General features: G+C 47.5%; 1 protein-coding gene across 2 annotated transcripts in view; it reads right to left on the bottom strand.

The window, feature by feature from the left end:
- The window catches only part of PTPRE (protein tyrosine phosphatase receptor type E), a 94165-nt gene extending 81798 nt beyond the window's left edge, over window positions 1-12367 (bottom strand). Inside the window, exon 1 of one of the 2 annotated variants that reach the window (XM_062001066.1) lies at window positions 12164-12367. The gene's annotated coding sequence lies outside the window, so the exon portion shown is untranslated. Of the gene's footprint in view, window positions 1-11601; window positions 11769-12163 lie in introns of those variants that run through there. The other variant, XM_062001064.1, reaches the window with a different exon arrangement.
- Window positions 12368-12784: the final 417 nt, after the last annotated feature.

Here is a 12784-nt window from a genome sequence, read left to right as displayed (position 1 = left end):
TGCCTTTGGCTCGGGGAAGAGGAGACTTCCCTATGCTCCTGCCTTGACGTTGACAGGATGAAACAGACCGGCGCAGAACATGGTCACTTTTTCCCCTTGAGCTTTGTTGCTTCTGACCCAGAGGAAAATTCTAATTTCTATGCAGAGATAAAGGTTGCTGTCAGCCTCTCGAATCAGATGCTGTGAATAGCTGCAGTGTTCAGTGCCGTATGCCAGCGAGCTCCAGAGCCCCCGTCATGCTGCCCAGCACAATGGTTACTTGTGGTTCCTCAAGTCAGGGTCGAGCAGTAGCCCACTAGACATCAACAGATGTGCTTGTATCACCTCCAGTGAAAAATACTCCAAAGAAATACAATATTTTCATCTATTTTGTTGCATTCTTGCATTTCAAAGCAACTTTCAACAACTACCATCAAAGCTACGGAGTGTCTCAAAATGAAAGGCCATTGGGAAACGTGCTTACCCAAGTGAAAGCTATGGCACAGCCAGGATAACACTCATTAAAGTACAAGGGCAGGTCTTGCTACATAAGTATTTTTTGTGACAAAGTCTTTAATGCACATTAAGGACATATTTGCAAGGTGTTCTTTGGATTCAGGTTCTTCTTCTTCAAAGCAGAAGCGGGAAAGCCCGTCATCCTTATCAGCTGCAACTCCTGCCCTGTACCTGCTTATACTGAGAAAGTGGTGACCACTCACAGGAACTTGCAAGCCCACTTCCACCTTTCAAATCCTGCCCTTTCTGTGAGTTTTGCACAATCCTTTCCATGGGTTTTTCACAACTCCACTCATCTGCTACTCGACCCGCGCATCACCACAGCCCTCTCTTGAAATCAGACGTGTCTGTTCTCTTCGTCCTGCCTTTCTCAAAGCAGCTCTGTTTCCTGATACAAGCTACCTCCATCCCAGGAAACTAAACAACAACAGGCTGTTTACTTCAAATCTTCAAATCACACCTTGCTCTATTCCCATTTAAACAGTCCATGAACTTTGTATTTGATCGGTGAATCCCTGGTAGTCATTTGTACACTAGAAATAACACATTACAAATCTTTCAGTCTATTTTGCCTTGTTCTGTTGCCTTGGATAAGTTTCTTTTACCTTTAAGAACCAATCCCTATGAATATATAGATACAAATAAATAAATATATGAAGTGTGCATTGCCCAACACTGTAACTCAACCAGTTAATCTGCCCATGCTCCCTTCCCTCATCAGAGAGAGGGACAAGGCAGGACAAGCATCTTGAGACAATAAGTGACCTCACTACAGGGCAGAAGCCCATAGGTTGTCCAAATTACCCCTGCAGAAGATTCTCTCTAGCGACTAAACACAGGGCTTAAGTAAAACAGACTGATAGTACAGGGGTTCAGTGCTGGGGAGCACACATACCCAAGTTTATTAACTGGGAAATAAAACTTTCCAACTTCCAGCCCCAACATCAACCCCTGAGGAACATCACTCCTCACTGCTCTCCACTTGGATGTTGAGCCATTGACAACTTTTTGAGTGAGACCATCCAATCAGTTTCTTATCCATCAAGTGGTCCATCAGCCATCAAATTGCTTTGCACAAGTTCAGGCAGATGACATGATCCTACTGCAGATTTCACTAACGGATACCTATTAACTTATCCCCCTGGTCTGCAGCCCCTTTGACCTTGAATCATCAGCCTCTATTTCTTGGCCATAAAAAACCCTACACCTACAGAAAGCAGTAAATGAGGATATGTTATTTTCTGTACTAAAGCCCAAACACTTGAAAACCACTTGAACCACACCAGGCTCTTGCTTTGCATTTGCTACTAAGAGGATGTTTCTGTTATCAGTCATGCGATAGTTACGCAGCCGAAAGCCCAGGGATGAGGGACCACAACTCAGCTACACGCTTCCAGGCAGAGTGCACGTATTTTGGGGAAGTAACTGCCACACATTTGAGTCACTGACAGTTTCAGAAACACGTTGCAAGCAGCTGAACAAAACTCAAACCTGGTGGATTCAATCAGTGATGAGGATATTAATTACCTGGATGCAGAAAGGGTTGAGAGGAGCAGAACGGAGCATTAGCATGTGCAGGACGGCCACACACCAACATTACTGCACGTTGTGCAATATGCTCAATGAACACCCAGAAATCCACCCAACATGTCTTTGCATAACCACATCATCATTTCAGATGTTAAAAGCTGTCCAAAGCACTGCTGCGTAGCTCTAGGGCTGTGTGACAGCACAGGACACCAGCAGGGTTTGTGCTGAGCTGTAAGACAACAGGAGAGCTGGGATGTTTTGGAGGAGACTGTGTTTAGTAAAGGTTGTTAACTTAAAGAGTTTATATCTGAACTTACATCTGTTTCAAAGGAGAAAACCCCACGCATTTAACACACCCCTGAAAACGGGTCCAGAGCTATGACTGTACTCCTAGCTGAAGAAGGGACCAGGCTCTGCTCCCCCAGCCCCTCGGCAGCCGGGCACGTTGCTGCAACCCGCCGCCAGCAGGACAGTTCCTTCCTTTCCCACGCTCCGGAGTTGGTTCCGATTACAGCTCCCAGCGATGGCACGTCCCGAGGGACAGGCAGCCACAGCCCGGCCTTCGGACCAGGTGCCCTGGGGATGACAGCTCACACATGGGCTGTCCTCAAACCAGACTGTACTAAGGGGATGAAGAGTTTCTCTCTAGAGGGGACAGATCTCAGCAGACCAGAACCAGGCTGGAGAAGCACAGATTCTTATTTATCCATCCTCAAAGAAGTCCAAGAGGAGCTTTGTCTCCAAAAACACATCTGAGGCTCTTACCATGCTAATCTCTTGTCAGGATACTTTTCATCTCATTTTGCAAGCAGGATAATTTCTCCTTCAAAACATAACAATTACAGCCCTCCTCCTGAGGGAGTTTTCAAACAAACTTCTTTATCCTTTCAGCATTTCATCACCAGCCACCTTCAAGTCCAATTTCAATACAAACACACAGAGAAAAACCGCCTTTAATGAACATCTTTGCCACCAAAGCATGCTGCAGAGTATTAATTACTCTAAAATGTTAGCACTGTGTGGATCACAGGGGCAGGCTGGAGATAAACCAGCAGCGATTCCCAGGCTCTGTGCTCTCTTGTTCTGACAGTCCCTGTGTTTCAGTTCTCTTTCATACAGTCCTCAAAGAGGAACAGAAGGTACCTCCATTTCCCACAGGGCCTGACAGCTATGAAAACCTCAACTGTAGTCAAACATCAGTTAGTGAAGCACAACACCCAAAAATTCGGTACATTTTAAGGGAACAGTATGGTGCAAGCTGTTTCCAACTTTGCCAGAGGTATTTCACTCTGGTTTTCCCTCCTTCTAAGATGCAGAAGATGCCACAGAGGCTCAGTTACTGCTGGATGTTGTCTTGCCTTTCTTCTAGAAGCAAAACCAACATCGGGAGTATAGACATTACAGCTGCTAAAACTGATGTGAAAGAACCTGGCAGATGAGGATGGCCTGTCTAAAATACATTGTACCCAATTCACTCACTGAAATAGATTACATTTAAATCTAACATTACTGGAGGAAAAAGCAGTCTGCAAACCCAGTGGTGGGACAGCAGCAGACTGCCAGATCTGAGCCTGAAGATGTTAACTGCACACACAGCTACACTAGACAACATTTGCAACCTCTGTCAGAAGGCATCAAACCTTAGGAATAAACTGCTAACCAAGGGCCTTTAGAAAAGTAAAACACTGTTTTGAGTGTTCAGTGATGCTTCAAGGAAATTTTTCAGGTTTCCTCCTATGAAGCTCCTGGTAAATGAAACCATATTTCAAGGGCAAACAGTCTGATGTAGAACAGCAATTCTCAGGCTTTTCCAGTACAAACTATAACTCAAGTCACAAGTGCATGTAACTTCTAAACTTCTGCACTTTGCTAGTCAAAAAGGTGCTAAAAAAATGCAGAACCTGACTGACGAGAGCAGTTCTACACACCAGTCTGTATCCTAAGTCAAGCCTTGTTGAGCTCAGGTGAAGCAGAGAGAGACTTACAGTGGAATTGGAGCAAGTCTGCCTGAAAAAACACTCACATGTTACGATGGTGTCAATTACCCCCACAACACATCTTCCTAAGTTTGTGTCTAACACTTTAAGGAATGCAAATAGGTCACTATTTAAATATAGAACCCTGTTTCCACCTTTCCCTTTCCTCCCTGTCTTCCCAGAAATATTTAAGTCACTAAAACTTCCTCTCCCTCCAGTTCTGCCAGGAACTTCTGGAGGCAGGAGGTTAGCCTGGGAGAAACAGATTAGAATTAAGTGGTATGTCTGTGGCCTTGAGATGTGCCCTCAGCTGAGTATTTAATTTGGCTTTTCAAGACTCATCAGCACGTGTGTAATTTAAAAGCAATTTGAAGCAGCAAGCTAGGTAGTGTGACTTAAAATTAATGAGCTTTTGACAACTGCAAACAAAACGATAACGTGATCCCATTTGAACTCATCCCTGTATGTAACAGGAAAAGTATGTATCATTTTAACTTGGCTATACAGAAGCTCTTCTGTTCCACCACAATCTTGCTCTCAGTAGCAATTTGCAAACTTTGCCCAGTTGTACATTAGTAGAAACACAGGCAGCAGATAAATCAACACTGTTGAGTAATTAAAGACGCTGTGATGTTGTGCAGTATGATTAAATGCATTCATGAAACACAAACCTAAATAAAGCAATTCAAAGTACCTGAGACACTTAAACTTGTAGAATACAGGATAGAAACATTATTCATGACTTGTTGAAATCAATACCATGCTTCTCATGAAAAAGCACTGCACTGTAGCTCAAACAATTTACAGCATCTTACAGCAGAAAGTAAGGGTAAGAATGCAAAGAAAACTCATCCCCAAAGGTCGAAAGATGAAAAGATTGAAGGGAAAAAGACAATTAAAATGGCACTTACTACTAAAAGAAATGGTAAGCAAGGGGAAGGAAGGGTTAATTATATTGGACAAGACTGGTTTGGTTAGCCTGTTTATTTTTTACCTCGTGCTTTGAGTTTGGAGTTCCATTGAGAATGGCTCCAGAGAAAGAAATCAGCAGGTTTAGCAATAAAATGTTAGGAAAAAAACCTTCAAGTGCCCTTTGAAAGGTTCACACTGATCAGTTTCACAGCACTGGAAGCCTGGAAATTGCAACCGAAGCACAGGAGGAGCATGAGCAGAGCCAACACCACTCGGGCAAGTGAGACATGGAAGTATCCTAACAAGTTATGGTAAATTCTCTGCAGGTTTGACACACAGCTATGCTTACAATTTGCCCCATTATACCAAAAATCAAAAGACAGAAAGGTTGATTGAGGAGTGAATTGCCTCTCTAAGAAGCAAATTAAAATACATCCCAAGTAGTAGTGAAAACTGCTCTGAAGGTAAAGGCTTACAGGTCTGGGTAAGGAAATATTTACAGATCCTGCATCAAATATACTGAAACCAAGAGGGTCTTCAACCACAAATTCTTGGCATTAGCTTCAAGTCATGACTACACCCACCAACGAGCTATCTTTCATTTCTGAGAGAAATTGCCAATCTTTTGAAACAAGAAATATTTCTAAATGTTATTTTGAAGAACCAAGGGAGGTAACAAAATAAATGCTAAGATAGAAGACAACCCAGCATGAACACCGTGGTGCACGGTCCCACTCCTGAGAATACTCAGGCAGGACACCAGCAGACCACGGGCATCATAACCTTTAGGTTGCAAGTCTGCAGACCAGGGAAAAACTAGGCATATAAAACCAACTAAACTATTCTGTCCTCATTACAATCCATATTAAACAGGACTCCCCTGTGGATGTGATGAAAAAGCACATGCACCTGCAATTTATCTCAGTCTGGTTATGCTGGCCTATAATCAAACTAACTCTGCAAGTCTTCAATCAGTCCCTTGCAAGGGGCACCACCACCAACTACAGCAGCACTCCATCTTAGCCAAGCTTTCCTTAACTTGTGTCAGATGAAAGAGGTATTGATTTTACCCAAGAGGAAGAAAACTCAAAACCCACAACAGTTAAACACCCAATCATCAGGAAATCTGAGACTGATTGGTCTCAAAGGAGGAAGATCTTATCATGAATGTGGAGCTGTGTATTTCATCCTGAATTATCTTCTGTGCAACAAAACATAGAAGTAGTGGGAAACCTCTCAGTTTATCTATTATCTACCTATTTTATCCTGATCTTCTTTAAGTGCCGTGAGCACCATCACCTCCACTTGCTTCCCCTGTAAATCTTCTGCTATTTGCTTACTTGCTTTTTCTTACAAGTCTATAGCACTACTGACCCAAAGCCTTTTCCAGGCTGCGTTCTTCCTGGTGGTTTTTGATGCTCTGCATCCTTGTTTGTGCCAGGGAGCAGCAATGCGACTGGCACAGCGTGGTCCAGCTGCTGGGGCACCTTGGCTCTCCCGCATGGCACAGCTGCCTGTTCTCAACAGCAACAGCCCAAACCCTCTCACTTCCCTCATATTCTGTGTAACCTGATCTAGGTTAACCTGCTTCAGGGGGGTGGACTAGATGATCTCTAGAGGTCTCTTCCAACCCTTCATGTGATTCTGTGATATATTTGAGCTTGTCTCTTACCTCACCTCAGCCTCATTTGAGGTTATTTTTGGTTTTACATGCTCAGATCTCTTATTCTAACTGAAAATTACTACTTTACATTAGAAAAAGAACTTCTCTGATAACCTTTCAGGACTGAATACTTTTTCCTTTTTACAGCAGGGGCAAAAGGAGAGGAAAAACAACTGAGATGTGCCACGTTTTCCAGTGACAGTAAGCTGTCAGTGCAAGCAACAAACCACCCCAACACATTTCCTCTCACTTTTGTTTCTTTTCTTAGCCAGGAAACACCTTTGAACACAGATACACCACTTCTGCATAGACAAGCACCAGATGTCTGTTACCAGCTTTTCACTTTGCCACTTCAACAGTGAGTCACCAGCCAGGAGTCAAAGGAAAAAAGGCACTTTTAGGGCATCAAGAGCTGTGCTCAGTGAGCAGCAAACAGGGCTGGGCAGAGACAGCTCTCTGCTGCTTGACAGCCACAGCATCAGGCAGGGCAAGGGCTCCCATCCATGGTGCCAGGACAGACTGTCAGAGAAGCTGCTCATCATTTCCCTCATTGCTAGGACCAGGATGACAGGAAAGAAAGCAGTCTTTAATGCTACACTTCTTCGGGGAGCTGTTTCACTGGAGGCAATCGGTTGGCTGGTTGGGTCACTCAGGAAGAAGAATCTGAGCATGCTGCAGTCAAAACACTGTCCAACAGCATCACCCTCTCCTATCAGCAAGGAAATCTCCCATCTCTTCTTCCATTTCTCAGAAGCATCCTCTGCAGCACACAGAGGATTTTGGCAGGCAGGAGGATATCACTGATGGAATTATTATACCTGCAGTAAGTCGACAGAATTAGAAAGCCCAGCACCGTGCACATGCCTTAAAAATATGTTCAGTGTTGTCACTAACTCAAAACTAAATCCTGTACAAACACTTCAATAAATCGCTGAGCGTCTCCTGATCTCTGTCCTACCAGCATCTCATTTCAGTCCCTGCTTACACAAGTTTTAAATAGATATGTACAACAGACCAGAAGAGACGTCTACAATTCAGCCAAAAAAAGTTGGGAATAAAATGTATTTTTGATCTATTAACCCTTGCAGCATTTGGGATTATCCCATGCATTTTGTTATCAGACAGGACAAAGACTTCACCTGGATGAACCACGTGCACAAGGGCACAGGCAACGAGGAAAAAAAAGGCACTAAGATTACAGTTTAAAAGGATGCAGAGCTGCCTGGTGGCCACAGCTTGAATTCTGCTGCATCACAGTGCAAATCAGTTAAAGCAACACCTGAATCATTCCCTAAGACAGCTCTCAGCCCATAAAACAAGCATCACATACAGGACACGCACAAAGGATGCTCCACAAAGAACGCGTTAACTCACAACTCTTTAATAACAGATCAATTCAATTTACAATACCTTCGGTCACAGAGCACCAAATTATATTTAGGGTTACAGAGGGATCCTTTCATTAATATTGCATCAAGAAATTAATGATGAAATGCCTATTAAGAAACAAAGACCTCACTGCAGGCGCTACAATGGCAGCTGCCGCACCCCAGCACACGCTGGGCGTGGAGCAAGTCACCCAGTTGAAGTCTGATTACCTTATTCCCCAGGAACACCACGTTGCACTGTTCTTACTACACTATTTATACATGACTGTTTTTAGAAAGCCCAAGTATTTTCTTGCAATGCAGTGTACAGCTTACATTGCAGGGTCAGGTAAACTGCGTGGTTCTCTCAACTCCAACATGACAGCTCTGGTAACAGGCCTTCCATTTTAAACAAGCAGTAATCACACATCTCTCCAGCTACTTTGCACCACTCTTGCTAATCCTGATGAAACTTCTAAGAGCCCATTACACCTTTCTGTAAACTCAAATACATAACTGTGTGCTCAGCAATTTCTTCCCCTTGCCCCCTATTGCTAGGTTTTACACGAAAATTAAAACCCTCTTAAAAGGGTCCAGCAGGTTTATCTTGCAGGGTGCAGGTTGTTGCTGCTTTGCTCATTCTCAGAGCAGGAACAAGACCCCAGTTTGTCCCCACCTCAGCTCCACACAGTGATCTGCCACCAACGCTCAGCTGGTCCCTTCTTACCAACCCCCCTGATGCCAATGGAACAGCACTTTAAGCAAACACATCTACTTTCTAACCAATGGCTTTTGCTGAGAAATGTTCAGGGTGCTCCCAAATACAGAGTGATTGGCTTGAATGTTCTATGTGAAGCCAGGTTTATTCCACTGCTGCATGCTCACTTGTTGCTGATGGTCTGCAAGAGCTCCGACACAACCTTCAAAGAACCTCCATCTGATGTTAAGCCCTGCCATAAACCCATGCTGAAGGGTATTTTGGAAATAGAGATGGAAATACACTACCACTGTTACAAAATGCCAGTACCATTCACAGGAGGTACAGACACAATCCTCAGGTTCTCTATCAACTGAACAATCTCTCCTGCAGAACCTCCCACTCCTTCAGCAAGCAGGAGGGACTGTGCTCACATCCCTAAGGCAAACACTCAGGATTCCTTTTTCTCTTTCTGGTTTTCATCCTACACAGCATTCAGCACTTGCCTCCATACTTTTTTTTTGTTCTTCACCACAGTACAAATGAGCTGCTCCAAAATCTTGGTGAACAAATTTACATGGAACCATGAAACATGAAGAAAGTATCTAAGCCTTTTAATGCCAACGTGTGTAGCTGACCTCTCAGAATCCACCACGGACAGCTGTGACACCACTGACTTCCTACAGCCTTTTATTTTTCCACTTTGCAGTTTGTCAACCCATGTCTACACATTTTTTTTCTTCATATAACCTCTTAAATGAAAGAGAATAAAGGTCACCAAGTACTCTGGTAAAATAACACGTGTTCAGTCAATAACACAGCTCTGCAGCTTTGCTCCGTGAGCCAATAGCTCCAAATAAACCCAACTTATGGCACAACTTGTCTCACAGAAGAATGAAAAAAAGCACATTGCAGGGCAGGTGTCTTGCAATCAAATCTCTTTCCTGAGTGCAACTTCTGCTATCACAAAATGCCACCCTGGGAGAAAGACACCAAGCAATTCCAAGCTTCAAAATCCCCATAAGCTACCACTGTCACCTTCAGCTTCACAAGAGCCTACATGGAAGAGGGAGGTCTTACACAGACCTTGAACCTGCAGAGTGCTTGAACCATCTTCTTCCAGCCTTCCCTAATTTCAGACCACATGGTACCTTTCTGACATGGCCCAGGCTCATGTAATGCAGGAGCTGGCAAAGCAATGGAGAGCAGGGGAAGAAAAACAAGACCAAGAAAAACTGGGTTTCAAGATGAGTCTGGGGCATAGTAAGCTTTTAAACTAGGAGTTCAGTTCCTGTCTTTTACTTGGACGAATGTATTAAATGCATTTAAGGAATACTGAGCACATTAGTCACAACAGGGATGGTTGGTGTAACACAGCTCCTGTGTCATTCTTTCATTGGTGAGCAAAGGCAGAGGAAATGAAAGGAATCAAGCACTACACCCACACCATTCCGTCTCCCACATTATTTTCTTTCCCTTCTTTTCCCACATTTCTAGAACAACTGCTTGTGTCACCTGAGAAAACAAATGTTTTCATCTTCATGCCTTTCACTCCCCAAGCCGTGATGTTCACATCCACACGGGTACAGCTCTGCTCACCTCCAAGACATCAGCCAGAACGTCTCTTCTTGTCCCACCGCTGTCCTTACCCCCTTTCTCTCTCAAGTCACAAGTGCTGCCACTGCCCTTGCAGCACAAAACAGAGGCAGGCTGCCCCACAAGCCCCCCCCACATCATCAGCAGTAATTAGAGATCGTTATCCCTATTAGAGACTGCCCTCCTCAAAGCCCACCTTGCACCCTACCACCCAGCCCACCTGCATCAAGCCTTACATGGTTTCACTCATTACCCAGCAGAGCTAATTTGGAACTCTGCATGTCTCCTTCAGGAGAACATGTTACAGCCACTTAACAGTCCCTTTTAAACGACACCTAGTTTCCATCTGAACATCGTTAGCTTTCATCCAAAGTTACTTTTAAAATGATTATTTATTACAAGCCCCAAGGCACAATATGCACAGACACTGCAACTGCCACACACATAAACACCCTTCAGTTCCCAGCCCCTTTATTTCTGCTTTCCAAGTTTTCTCCTAGAGCTTATATCACCTTAGGAAAACAAAGCTCAATAAGCAATGTCATTTCATCTAACTCAGCAGTCTCTGCCCAGTACAAATCAAAGACAGGCACTGGTTTAGAAGCTCCACAGCTGAACACACAGCAAATCACCCCGCTCTGTGAAAATAAGCCATGGGAAGAACTCCACAGTAAAAGAAAAAGCTAAGAGACACCTTTTCCTGATTAAAGAGCACCGTTCCATCCCACGGCACATATCCATTCATCTTTTCTACAACTCACAACTAGAATGTAAAAACTATTCCAATGGTGGGAGACAGTTAAAAGTTGTCTTTCCATTATCCTCATGCCATTTGTGATTATTCTTCCTGCTTTTAATGAAAACATAAGCAAGGCAAGAAAACCCCCGATAACTCTGGTTTAGGAAGTAACACCTCTGATTTTTCTCCATGGAAGCCTCATTTGATTTCTCCCTCACAGCCGGTATGAAGAAAACACAAAGTTTTTCAGCAGCTGCAGGATTTACACCGCAGAGCTCCACACAACCCGGAGCTTTCCTTGCAGGGGCTGCGGGGAGCCCGGCGGTGCCGCACGGCTGGGTAAGGGGCCCGGGGCGGGCGCAGAGGCAGCACGGGCAGCAGCGCCCACGGAGCGCCTCTGCGAGCCCCGTCCCCCGCGCACCGACCCCAGCGTCTGCCGAGGCATCGCGCTCTCGGCTGCGTGAAGCAGCCAGCCAACGTCAACACCAAGCCAATAAACAGCACCAATGGAAACGCATCGCTTTTAAACAACGCCCGAGGGAGAGTAAAAGAATTTGTGCGCAAACACCCGCTCGGACGCCGGTCCTGTGCGTCTGGGTGCTGCACATACCCACGGCCCCGCTCACCTGGATGAGCTGGACGCGCTGACAGGAGATAAGCGGCTTTCTAAAGCTGAACTTCACACGCCAGCCCCATCCTGGGGGCCCGGGCACCGCCTGGCAGCCCCGATGCCACGTTTCCCAGCGAGGGGAGTTCAGACGGATGCCCGGCAGCGGGACACGCAACGCTCGGCCGCTCCCTCGGCCCCGACACCGCGGCATGTGCGTCCCAGCCCGGTCTAAAGCCTCCTCCCCCGCAGCCAGGCGGCACCCGGCCACCGCGCCTCGACACGAGGGTGCCCCGAGGCTCCCACGAGAACGCGCCCGTCCCTCCGGCCGCGGGCGAGCCAGGGCCGGCTCCGGCTGCCCTGAAGGAACGAGCATGCAAACGCCGGTCGCTTCCACCCCCGACCCGGCCTCCCGTGCAGGGCATCGCCTGGCCGGGCAGCCGCCAGCCCGCCCGCTCCATTCCGCTCCCGGCCCGAGGCACCTGCCGCCCCCAGCCCGCTGCCGGGCGGGTCCCGCCTCCCCTCCCCTCTCCTCCCCTCTCTCCGTCCGTCCGCCGCGCCGGGCAGCCGGCTGCGCTCACCTCAGCGGCGGGTCCCGCGGCGTCCCCGCGCAGCGGCCGCGGGACGGCCAGGCGGTCTGTGTCCGGCCCCGAGCGGCCGCGGGACGCCCAGGCGGTGTCGGTCCGGCCCCGAGCGGCCGCGGCCAGGCGGTGTCGGTCCGGCCCGAGGCGGCGGCGGCCGCGGCCAGGCAGGAAATTTCCCTGCGCCGCCGCCGCCTCCTCCGCTCCCCCCGCACCCGGCGCCGCGGCGGCGCGCACGGCGCCCCCTGGCGGACACGGCCCGCGGCGGCGGGGGGTTGCGGGGCACTCCCCGCGCTCAGCGCCGCTCGCTCGCCGGCACCGAGGCACCACCGGAGTCTCGGACGGGGCTTCGGCCCCGCTGCCCAGAGCGGTGGCCGCCGCTAGAGCCGCCGGAGCCGCAAGCCCTGCGTGTCGGAAGCGTTGTCCTTCCTTCCTGCGCCTCAAGCGGGGAGCGCAAGGCACGGGCGTCCGACGGCGCCCAGCTCTACCAGGGCACCGAGTGCAAGGTCGCGCGTCCTCGGTTCCAGGGATCGCCGGCGTCCCCCAGCGTGGAGGGGTCTGAAAGTGCTGCTCTCCCGCGATCAGACAGCCTCCCGGGATGCTCCCCCTTGCCGCTCAGCC

This window comes from Colius striatus, chromosome 8, assembly GCF_028858725.1.
Source record: "Colius striatus isolate bColStr4 chromosome 8, bColStr4.1.hap1, whole genome shotgun sequence".
NCBI lineage: Eukaryota > Metazoa > Chordata > Aves > Coliiformes > Coliidae > Colius > Colius striatus.
Note: the sequence above shows the minus strand (reverse complement) of the source record. Positions and strands in the feature narration are given on the sequence as shown.